This window comes from Oryza sativa, chromosome 3 (genome assembly GCF_034140825.1).
Source record: "Oryza sativa Japonica Group chromosome 3, ASM3414082v1".
NCBI classification, from domain to species: Eukaryota; Viridiplantae; Streptophyta; class Magnoliopsida; order Poales; family Poaceae; genus Oryza; species Oryza sativa.
The window spans coordinates 28,674,163-28,685,741 of NC_089037.1; positions in this window are offsets into that span (position 1 = coordinate 28,674,163).

An 11,579-nucleotide genomic window follows, 5' to 3' on the forward strand; every position below is an offset into this window, starting at 1 on the left:
CAATAGTACGAACGAAATCTGACCAGTGTGTGGTGTGGGTATCTTTGGAATCATCTGGTAAATTACCCACCAAGCCACTAATGGTAATTTAGTCTACACCAAATTGGTCCATTTTCATGCACCGTCGCCCTTCATGGCCACACATCGGAAAACTATTCCAAACTCTCCATTAGACATCCCATCCCAGCGTTATTTGTATGTCGCTCAAATAGTTATAAAAAAATTCAATAAGATAAATTATTATGTGATAGATCACTTCACAAACATGCAAGGTCAAATTTAATTTCTACATGTAGCAACAAGCAAACGAATTTGACTATGAATATAAGTTAACTAGTTGTAGTTTAATTTGTTTTTTTGTTGCAATTTGCAAAAGTTAAATTTTAACTTTCATGTTTGTGGAGTGATATATCATATGTTAATACATCTTCTCAATTTTTTTAAAAAAAATTATAACTATTTAAGTGACATGCAAACAGTGAGGAGATGTCTCTCTCGAGAGTTTAGAATCCACTCCCCCACACATCACAAACCAAGACATGGCCAAGCCCTTTGGCCAGATTCGCGGTCTCTCTCGCCTACTTAAGTTGAGATATCGCACGACATGGCCCCCTTGGAAAATATACCAAGGGCGCCTAGTCGAGGTGAAGTTGGGTAAACTCATGTATGTGGAAGACATTGTTAATGCCATCATCAGTGAAGGGGTGGAGCCAACACTAGGAGCAACAATAATGGCGATGCCAATGCCAAAGCGGGTCTTAGGCAAACTTTGCGTTTTATTAATTTCATTATCATCATTTCGATCAAAACGCAAAGGAAGAAAAAAGGATTCTTTAATTTGTTTTGTTTTGATTTTCTCTAATTAATTGCTTGCTTGTTAGCTGAGCCAAATTTTAATTTAAATTTTGATACTTAATTATGGAGTTGATTTTTTTGGGTTTTTTCATTGTATTTTATTTTATAGTATTAATTCTTAAATCGCTAATAATGACTTTACTCTATATATTTATAAGTTTTACCACAAAAATTATTTTTTCTTCATTTATTTCTCCATGGCGCTCCCAAATGGTTGTTGGTAGCAAACTAGTGATTGCTTCCAATGGCAAGAAAATTGTAAATCTATATCTATACCTAATTAAAAAATAAGCAAGGTTTCCGGTAAAAAAAGTTTCGTCCGTCCTTTCCTTTTTCATCTTTTTCCTTTTTTTTCGTTTGTTCTTTGTTTTCCTTTCTTTTTTTTTTTGCTTTTTCGCATTTTTTTTTCTTTCAGTCGGCTTTTTTTTCCCATTTTTTCTCGCCTTTTTTCTTTTTTTTTCTCTGTCCGCTTTTTTTCCGTTTCTCTCTGTCCGTATATTTTTTTTTCTTCCTTTTTTTTCCACCTTTTCTCCCTTTTTTCGGTTTTTTTCATCCGTGGTTTTATTTTTACTTTTTTTGGTAGGATTTGTTTTTTTATTTGCCATACTTTTTCCGGTGTCGGGCCAAACCCTAGCAATATCGTCACATCGATATGTCTTCCGCTTTAATTCACCAAATTTAATCTCCATTTGAAAGTCATTTTTTATCAAGTTTTGCGGATTCACTCCAATTTTGATAAAAAAAATAAAAAGAGGAGATTGAGTGTGTCAAAAGTCCTCAACTAATTTTAGAAGATCGAGACAGATTCGACCGGATTTTGATGGGGGGATCGGTTTTGGCATCGTATGGACACAAAACTGTCTTCTAGAGATTAAAGAAGCAGGCTATGCAAGCTGGAACTGCAGCTCCACTTGTGGGTTGGGTCTAAGAGAGGCAGGAGAGGCAGGCAAGTAGAGGAGGTAGCGGGCTGGGCTGGGACTGAAAAGAGAGAAGGAATGGGATTTTGGTCCAAAACCAAAGAGTAAAATATATAGCGATCCAAAAATATTTTTGCCCGTTACAACGCACGGGTATTTTTTTCTAGTTAAACCCCATATGTTGTGAAGAGGAGATTTTCCTTTCTTTTGACCTATGTTTTAGTCGGTTTGGTCATATACTCCTGTATTAGGGGGTGTTTGGGAGAGAGGGGCTAAACTTTAGCCGGGACTTATATTTTTAAGAGAGGGACTAAAGTTTAGCCCCACTTTAACCCCTCCAACCAAACACCACCTTAGTCATATTAGTTACTCATACTATCTATACTACTAATAGAAATTCTACTGATATAAAGTGGATATGAACCGTTAAATGCGTCTTTCCGATCCACTATTACAGTAGTAAAGTTTGATCAAAGGATAAGGCCATATAAGGTACCGTAAAGGAACTTTTTAGGCGAAAAAGAAGTCAGGAAAGAGTGAGAAGGATCGTTGGCTTTCTGTCTGCTGGTTGGGTTTTGCTTACTGATCTTTAAAGATCAAACATGCAGGGGAATTTTGGTTGTTATTTTGAAAAGTATTAAGAAGAGACAATCGATCTCCATGTGTCCAGTTAGCTAGGTTCAATGTATAGTACTTTGGCGCCAAGTTCATTTTCTAGTTTGATTTACCGGCTGGAGCTAGGCGCCAAACAGAAACTAGCTGGCTGAATGGAATCTTTTGAAAATGTTCAGATGTTCAGGCACCGATGTAGAGTCGTGTAGAATTTGTGGCCACTCTAGAGTCGTGTAGGGGCAGCGGGACACCTGGTGTTACAATACGGCCAGTTACTTTAAGCAGTTCATGTTTTTGCATTAAAGCAAATCATCATTCAAACAACGTGTGTGGCGCTAAATGTTGGGTGATTAAAGTGTGAATTCTTTTGATGAAAAAAAGTTCTGATTTAATTTTATACTACCTCCGTCTTTTAAATTTATCGTTTTGGGTATAACATAATTTCCAATACACGCGTCTCATCTTTATTGTTTTTTATAATTATATAATTATAAACTCACTAAGAATGGAACTGTATGAAATTGTTTTTCATGAAAAGATTGTTAATGATATTTTCAAATACTGAACCTTCATTTTTAAAATCTATTAATGATTCAAGAAATTGAGGTTTAACCGCACGTATTAGATGACAACAACCTCGAAACGGAGGTAACTATGTAATACTTATAGTGCAATTTTTGGAATTTATTGGATAAATTTGTAGCATTTATAGTTTGTATCTTGTCGAAAATATAGTGTAAATTATATGTTACTAGCAAAATTGCCCGTGCGTTGCAACGGGTGAAAAAATTTCAATGACAATACACGTTTCACATGTATAACAATCTCAATAATAATGTTTGTATCGATCGTTGTAATAGCCCAACCTCGATGAAGGGGCAACATTACCTATGCCTCTTTTACCCAAAGAATTCGATTATTTTATGTGGTTGTACACATATAATCTGAAATACTATTTGAATCTCATTCTTGCAACTAATAATAGGATTAATCAAATCCTACAATGTCTCGCATGGTCAACTCTAGACAAAACAGATATTAGCTATCAAGACGCACATAAAACAATATAAACGATATGATTATTTTTTATGGAATCGGATGTTTTCTTTTCCTGAAATCAGACAGTTTTTTTCGCATTGCATAGTGCCGAATCAGATTTTTTTTGAAAAAAAGTCGAACAATTCTTTTTAGAGCGGTTTTTTTATAAACGACGTTTTTTTTCCTCACATGGAGTTGAACGGTTTTTTCGATCCACTTTTTCTCGTGTGGATTCAGACTTTTTTTTTGTTTTTATATAAAACTATTTTTATCTCGTGTTGAGTCAGACATTTTTTCGGACCGGTGTTTTTTCTCCTCGTGTTGAGTCAAGTGATTTTTCCGAACCGATTTTCTTATAAATGGTGTTTTTCTCACTTTTGGGTTTTTTTTTCCTTTTTTTATAGATGATGGAAACTTGCCCATGCGTTGCAACGGGTAAAGGTTTTTTTTTCAGTAGTATAATAACTATTAGGAGTTGAGGACCCTTCACCTGGCATGCCTCTCCTAGCTTCCGAATACAGTCTTGTGTCCGTATGATGACAGAGCCGATCATCTCTATTAAATATACCCAACCTCTGAAAATTTATTGAGGTCAATTGATCCACTTGATCTCCTATTTCCATTTTTTTTTCCAAAATCAGAGCGAATCTGCAATAGGATAAAAAAGAAAAAAAAATCTGGCCGGCAAATTAAAGCCAAATTGAAAAGGGAAATCATGCGGCAAAGGATTTCTAATTAATTAGAGGATAAAATAAATGGATATTTATAGAATTTAGGGTGGACGTTTTTTTTTGGAAGGACTTTTTTTTTAACGGACGAGAAGTCCTTTTTTTTCCCGGAGTCGGGCGTTTTTTTGTTAGGGGAGTCGGACATCTTTTTTTCCACGTACGAGAAGTCCTTTTTTTCCCGGAGTCCGGCGTTTTCTTTTATTAGGGGAGTCGGACATTCTTTTTTTTTCTTTTTTTTGCGACAAAATTTTTTTGTCACCCTTTTCTATTTTATACGGACGGTGGAAACATCTTTTATTTTTTAAGTAGTATAGAGATATGTTAAAAGGATTGAAGTTCTTTTAAAAATGTGGCGTTAGCAATCCCTTTTTCTAGGTGGCTTGGTGGTGCATAGGAAGAGGTTGCTAAGGCCCCATCTTTTGGCTAAATATTGCTAATACGCCGTATGACATATTAGAAAAAAATAATCTGCATATAAAACTTTTATATATGTATTCATAGCGATTTGAATATCAATATTAAAAATAAACTTAGATGAAAAAACTTTAAAATCAACTCAAAGTTAAGTTTTAAATTTTAAATTTTAGCACTGTCTGATTCGGTGTGAACAAAATGATAAGAGCCTAAATTTATAACATTTGCCAAGGCCTAATTGAGGAATTGGGCTTATCCCTGGTGCATGTCTACCTACTTGAACTAAAGGGAAAAAAAAGTCCATTCTATGTCTACCTACTTGAGTTTTATTTATATCCTTCACCATAAAACTAGATAATCCCTCAACTATAAAATCTGGATAAATTAAGCTCATATGCAATATTAAGAGTAGTTTTAGCTAACATGATATGTACGCGACTTGTTATAGGTTGGGGTTCATGTGACACCACCATGGCGCTTACATGACACAAGGAGGAGAAACAAGACACATCTGTCAATGGAAATCTAGCTGAAAAAAATAAGCAAATATGTTGGATCCACGTGTCAGTCCGCTTGCGGTTAAAACATAAAAAAACAAATTACATTAAGACCCCTGGTTCCCCTCTGCTCTCCATTCTCTTGCGCCGCCGAGCTCAGCCTCTAGGACGCCCCGGTGGCCGGGTGCGCATTCGCCGTCGCCTCTCGCGCGCCAGCCAAGCCGCCGTCCCGCCGCGCGCGGACGTCTCATCGCCGCCGCCGGTTTGCCCGTGCGTCCATGTCCACGCGCACCAGCGGCTGGGAGGGTCGCGGGCGCGGCTCACTCCGCCTCGTCTACGTACGGAGTCTGGCGCTGCACGCTGCACGGTGCTTCGCGGCGGAGGGAGAGGTAAATAATACTGTATTGTACTACGGCCGCGGTGAGCGGGTGCCACACGACTCGTTCGTTTGCTGGCGCACACGGCTCAGAGCAGAGCCATCGATCAGCAGCCCGATCGAGCAGAACACACAAGCAATACGTTATTCAGCAGCTCATCGACGTCATCGATCGAATTCGCCATGAGCCCATGACGCCGTCGCCGCCGCATGAGACTGACACCAAACAGAGGTTAGGGGCTATGGAACAGAAATTGCCAAGCACTTTGTAGCCGGGCTCCTTGCGGCACTTTGTAGCCCATGCCTGGTGTCTGACTGTCTGGTGCCATTAAATGGGCTGCTCCTTTGGGCCCATAGCAAGCGAGGACAGAGCTGATTCGCACGCTCGTTGCATTTTCCATAGGCGAATTTTGCCACATGACATTGTGACTTTGCGTTTTAGCTACAGGATACCACGCGAAGTGACTTTTGGGGGAACCTACTCCTAAAATATGGTTATTTGCTAGGAGAAACCGCACCCATTAAATTAATATTTCCTGGTTGAATAGGAGAGAGAAATTCTATGAAAGTTCTAAAATGTCCTTGTGCCCACATGCTAGGTCTTCCTTCCCTCTTCTCAACTCCTCTCAATTAATCCCCAACCTCCAATCCAATTCCGCCCAGCCATGGCGACGCCGCCGCTGGCTGCCGCCGTGGCCCTCACCGACCTCCTCGAGTTCGGCACCTTCGCGCCACCGTCCCCGCCGCCGCCCTGGAGACCCTCCACCTCCACCGCCACTCGCTCCTCCTCTCGTCCGCCCATGTCGCACTCCTCTTCCCGCTGCTCCCACTCCACCTGCGCCTCGTCTCGCCGCTGCTAGCCGCTAGCCCGCACCTCCTCCCAGTGTCTCTCCTAGCCTCTCTCTTCATCTCCCCTCGCCTCCTCCTCCTCGGTGCACTCGCCTCCGCTACAAACGGTGCCAGCCCGCACCTCCTCCCGGCGTCTCTCCCCGCCTCTCTCCCCGTATCCCCTCGCCTCCTCCTCCTTGGCGTACTCTAGCCATGCCATGCCAATTCGGGGAGCACAGAAGCAGAGAATCTCGGCGGCGGCGACAGTGATGAGTCCGGCGATGGCGCCACTACGTCGCGAGCCGCACGGTTGCTGCAAGCAGTGCCATTGAGGGAGAGAGAGAGAGGGGAAGAGATAAGGAAGAAGATAGGAAGAGAAAGAGAAAGAAATGAGCAATTTGGTAAAGGCATGTAAAAAAGTGGGGGCCCCTCTCGTCTAGTCAGCACGAAAATATTAATTTAATTGGTGCGGTGTCATTTGGCAAATAACCATATTTTGAGACTATGTTCCCCTAAAAATCACTTCGCGCGGTGTCCTACAGCTAAAACCGCAAAGTCACGATGTCCTGTGGTAAATTTTGCCTTTTCCATATATACGTGTACGGCTTTGCATTTTTCTCCCCCTTGCATAAAGTACTTTGTTATTTATATTTAGTTTCTCACTGTCAACCATGCATTGTGCAACCTCTACATTGTTTATAAGAAACCATTACAAACACAGGTGCTCACAATACACATACACTCACCTCTATAAACACACACGTATCTACGATACCATATATGTATGACCACCTCTAAAAGAACGGGCCAATATATTTTGAGATTGATAAAGTCACGTCTATCACGGAAAGAATAAATAGCTGTAAACACAAGAACTTATGTTAACCTAGGTGGGCTGCACTACTACATAAATTATTTTCTCAAACGGCCGGCTAGGCCGTCCACCTCTCCTCAAATGTCTGTCAAAATTGATATATTTTAATTAGGCAGCGCACTAGCGCACGAAAATAAGTCGCCCGTCTGTGAAAAAAATAAAAATCCTCAAATTTGAAACCCTAGCTAGCTCTGATCCGTCGCTGCAATTCGTCACTACCACCGCTATCGCCATCGCCGCCGAGGCCCCGCAGCTCCCTAACTGGAGAGAAATAATGACAAGTAGAGAGATAGGAGATAAATTAAAGGAGAGGGAGTCCGATGCTATATTTTTGCATACAATTCTCCAAAGAGGTCCATCGGAGGGAGAGAAAGAGGGAGGAGAGAAGAGGTAAGGATAGAGGAAGAAGATGGAACTGACGTGTGGGTCCCACGTAAAGGGGTAAGGGGTATTTTGATCTCTATAAAGATGAAAAACGTAACGGCGATGGCATGAACCCAATTTTATAAAGTTTCAGTGTCACCCAGCTGATATCGTAAATAGTAGTGCTAATACAACAAATTTGCAATTATATGGATCCAATGAACCCAAATTTTATTATCTTACCTGCGAACAAAATTTAATTATCAATTTATAACAAAAACGATATTCACCAAAGCCTAATATTCCGGAACGAATGTAATGTTGAATGGCTGAATAGCCAGATGAGTTATAAGAGTATAAACGAATTAATTAAAACTATTATAATGTTAAAAATGGATTTAAATAATATTTATGGAAGGTTTTTTTAACAATCGTAGCGTTTAGAAGCGGCAAACGTGCATATTCTGATTACACTTTGTTACGGGAAAAAAGAACATGCATATCAATTAATGGCTAATGTACCTACCCACCCAGTACATATAAGTATAACATTGGGCCAAAATGAACATGGTAGTTTAACTACACTTCATTCTCGCACTCCATTCTTTTGTTAGGTACCTTCTGTATGTAGTTGCTATGACTATATTCAAATACAGTCTTCTTACGTAGAGAATCTGGCTACACTGATTTTTATTATGGTTTTGCAATTTCACTTCCAACAGATTTTTTGGCTGTTATCCTTTTTTTTCTAAGATCTTGCATCAAGATTTATATTGTTTATATATATCCAACTTATTGTTACACTCAATTACCTAGCACTTACATTTTGTTATAGTGCACTTACACTCAGTTACATAGTATTTACACTCAGTTATATATATAGCACTCACACTTAGTTATAGTGCACTAGAATTAGATTGTAGAACAACTTTTTTTTTTTGCTACATTTATGTTTTTCGACGTGTTTGTCTTTTTTTTTTGTTTATCTCATTTAAAACGAGTTATATCCATTGGTGAAGAATTCTGCAAGATTCGAAATTATAAATCTGTCGCGAGATAAATAGGAACCAATTACCATGTTCATGGAAAAATTAATTGAAGATGCTAGCTTAGACTGACGAGATCATATAAGATATATCCCAGCTTAATTACCATGCATGCATCTACCTAATCCTGAACATCAAACTGAACTAACTCTACCAAAAGTTGTGGCAAAGTGACATGCCACACTATCTGTCTCGGTCAGTTTGGTTTTGTCCTGTTATCTTCGCCACGCCTTTCCACACAACTCCAATATACACGCATTCTCTGGTCGCTGCAACCCCAGAACTACCATTTCCTAATCTCCAAAAGCCAATCTGTATCACTAACAGTAACTATAGCATAACAGTCGACGAACGAACGGCTCATCATAGAAAGGTATAATTCGATCGAGATTGCAAAGAGAAATCTTATCAACGGCGCCGACATTTGGCAATGGCGATATATCAATCGCGTTCAGATGCAGGTCTAGCCGTCTATGTCCAATGTCTCTGACGACGACGACCGGATTCACGGCGTGCGAAAGAAGTGAGACTGCAAGACTGCAACTGATCAAGTTCAAAACTAGCTAGCCAACCCTATCTAACATGAGAAAAGGGTAAAGGAAAAGGGGAAGGAAAAGAGAAGCTGTCTGGTTGAAGCTGAATATCCCATCTGCAGTGTTTGTGCCATGGTTTTCCCACCTAAAAGCCGAATCAGGAGAACCTACCAATCGAACCATGTCTTGGCTTTATCGGTCGATCGAAACTGCATTGCCCCCCTGATGTTTATGGACTTATCAAACAGCGAAAGAGAAAAGTGTATTAAGATTTAAAAGCACGATAACTGAAAATGACGAGGAATTTTTTAAAACACAGTATAAACAGTCACTCACAATGCACACCCTATAAATAAGAGTCCTACTCCGGTGCTTTTTACTCGGAGTAGAAAGTAATCTAGGCCCTTGATCATATTTAATTGTAGGGTTAAGATCTAGTTCTACTCCTATCAGAATTAGTGGAAATAGAAATGTGGAGGGGTGTTTTTGTCCAGGAAAAATAATTCGCGAAGGGGTATTATTGTTTTCCGATCCATAGATCGATCACCATGTCATCCTCGTCGGAGTTGGTCGTGCAAGATCTTAATCGATCCATGTAATCCATGAAACAACACAGTGATCGGAAACGGCTAGAAGACGAATGAGCCGAGACGACGCCGCTAAGCAAATGACATTGCGTGCGTGCGTGACGCTGCCGCCGAAGCCCAGGCCGGAATTTTTACTACCGCCAGAACTCCTGCTCAAGATCGTCGCTCGCTCGGACGCCACCACACTCGTCCGCTCCCAGACGGACGATGCGACTGAGGAAGCGGACAAGGCGGCGACGGCGGGGAATACGGATGGCGACGGAGGGGGCGGACAAGGCGGTGAGGCCGGGGGAGGAATAGCGAGGTGACTGCGTGCAACGGAGTTCGGACCTGATACGATGCGAACAGAAGAAAACATCCCATGCCAAAATTACCCCTAAACGATATTAGGAGATTATTTACCTGCCCTTTAAAATAAACGGTCAAGATTAATTCTACTTAGAGTAGAATACTGCAAGTAGATTGCACCGGAGCATTACTCAATAAATAAACATGCACACCCTACATTTATGAGTGTGGTATATATATTCTGGACGACAAACATGTAGCAAAATCGATATACCTATTAATTAATTTTCTTTTTTTTTCCTCTATTGTACCCTCGACTATTGAGCATGGAGTAGCTTATTACTCCCTCCATCATTTAATATATGACGCCGTTGATTTTTTTTTATGATATGTTTAACTAGTCGTCTTATAAAAAAAGTAAGTATTATTTATTTTATTGTGACTTGATTTATTATCAAATGTTCTTTAAGCAGGATTTAAATAGTTTTATATTTTCACAAAAATTTTGAATAAGATAAATGGTTAAATGTTGGTCAAAAAGTCAATGGCCTCATATATTAAAAAATGGAGGTAGTATGTACTAATAAATTAGAGCAAAATGTAGAAAATAATTTTGGTTGATATTTTACACGAGGAAAGGGACGTGGGACGTTGAGTAAATTCTAGTGATTTTTATTTGGGCGATGTAAAAGGTGTGTAACCCAAATAGAAAGTAATTTAATGTAGCATGCAGAAAATTATCAGACATATCACATATATTAAGTTATAGAATTATAATACTGGGTTACACTTTATTACCTATCGTGCTATCTAGTGTGGATTGAACCAAGACCAGGTGACTAATTTGAATGCCGGGGATTATCAGCGCGTGATATAGTAGGTATCTTACATTTCTATTTCTATTGTCCAATAATGTATATGACCGTCCACGTATATCGCCTAAGCAGTAAAATATTCATTTGATCTGCCACTGTTAACTAAAAAGAGCCTTTTTAGTCGCAAACTAAAATAAAGATGATGTCATTGACCATACAAGTTGAAAATAGGAGCAAGATGCCCCGAAGGTCTAATGCAAGGGATTAAGGGAGGTGTTCATGGTGTGAAGTTGAGGCGAGGTTTACATTAGGCTACACAAATATTTTAGGAGCAATCACATGGGTCTCGATAAAGTATCAAGTAGTGGCCCCAACCGAATTGCTACAACCCCTTGTGTACACCAGCACATACTCAATAGGTAACACATGCGTGTTGTGAAGCTTTACCGATCACGACAATAAACTTTTAGGATGCCTACATAACACACCCGCTCAACATGACCGCGGCGCGTCCCTTCTACCCCTATCTACCAATTTATTCTTTTTATCCCCAAACAAAAATCTCCATATACGGTGTAAAAATTTCTTCGAATTTTCATGGTCACCATTTTGTTTTTCGAAAACCAAAAGAGGAGGCCCTGCCTCGATCGTAAAGCACACCTGATTTTGCACCAAATTCCAGCGGAAAACCGATGCTACAGTGACCCAGCGAGACGAAACGCACGCGACGCGAGCCGCGACCCACCCTGTGTCACGCTCGCGCCGCGGCAAGGGAGCGGGGATCGCTTCGCTTGGGCTCGCATGATAA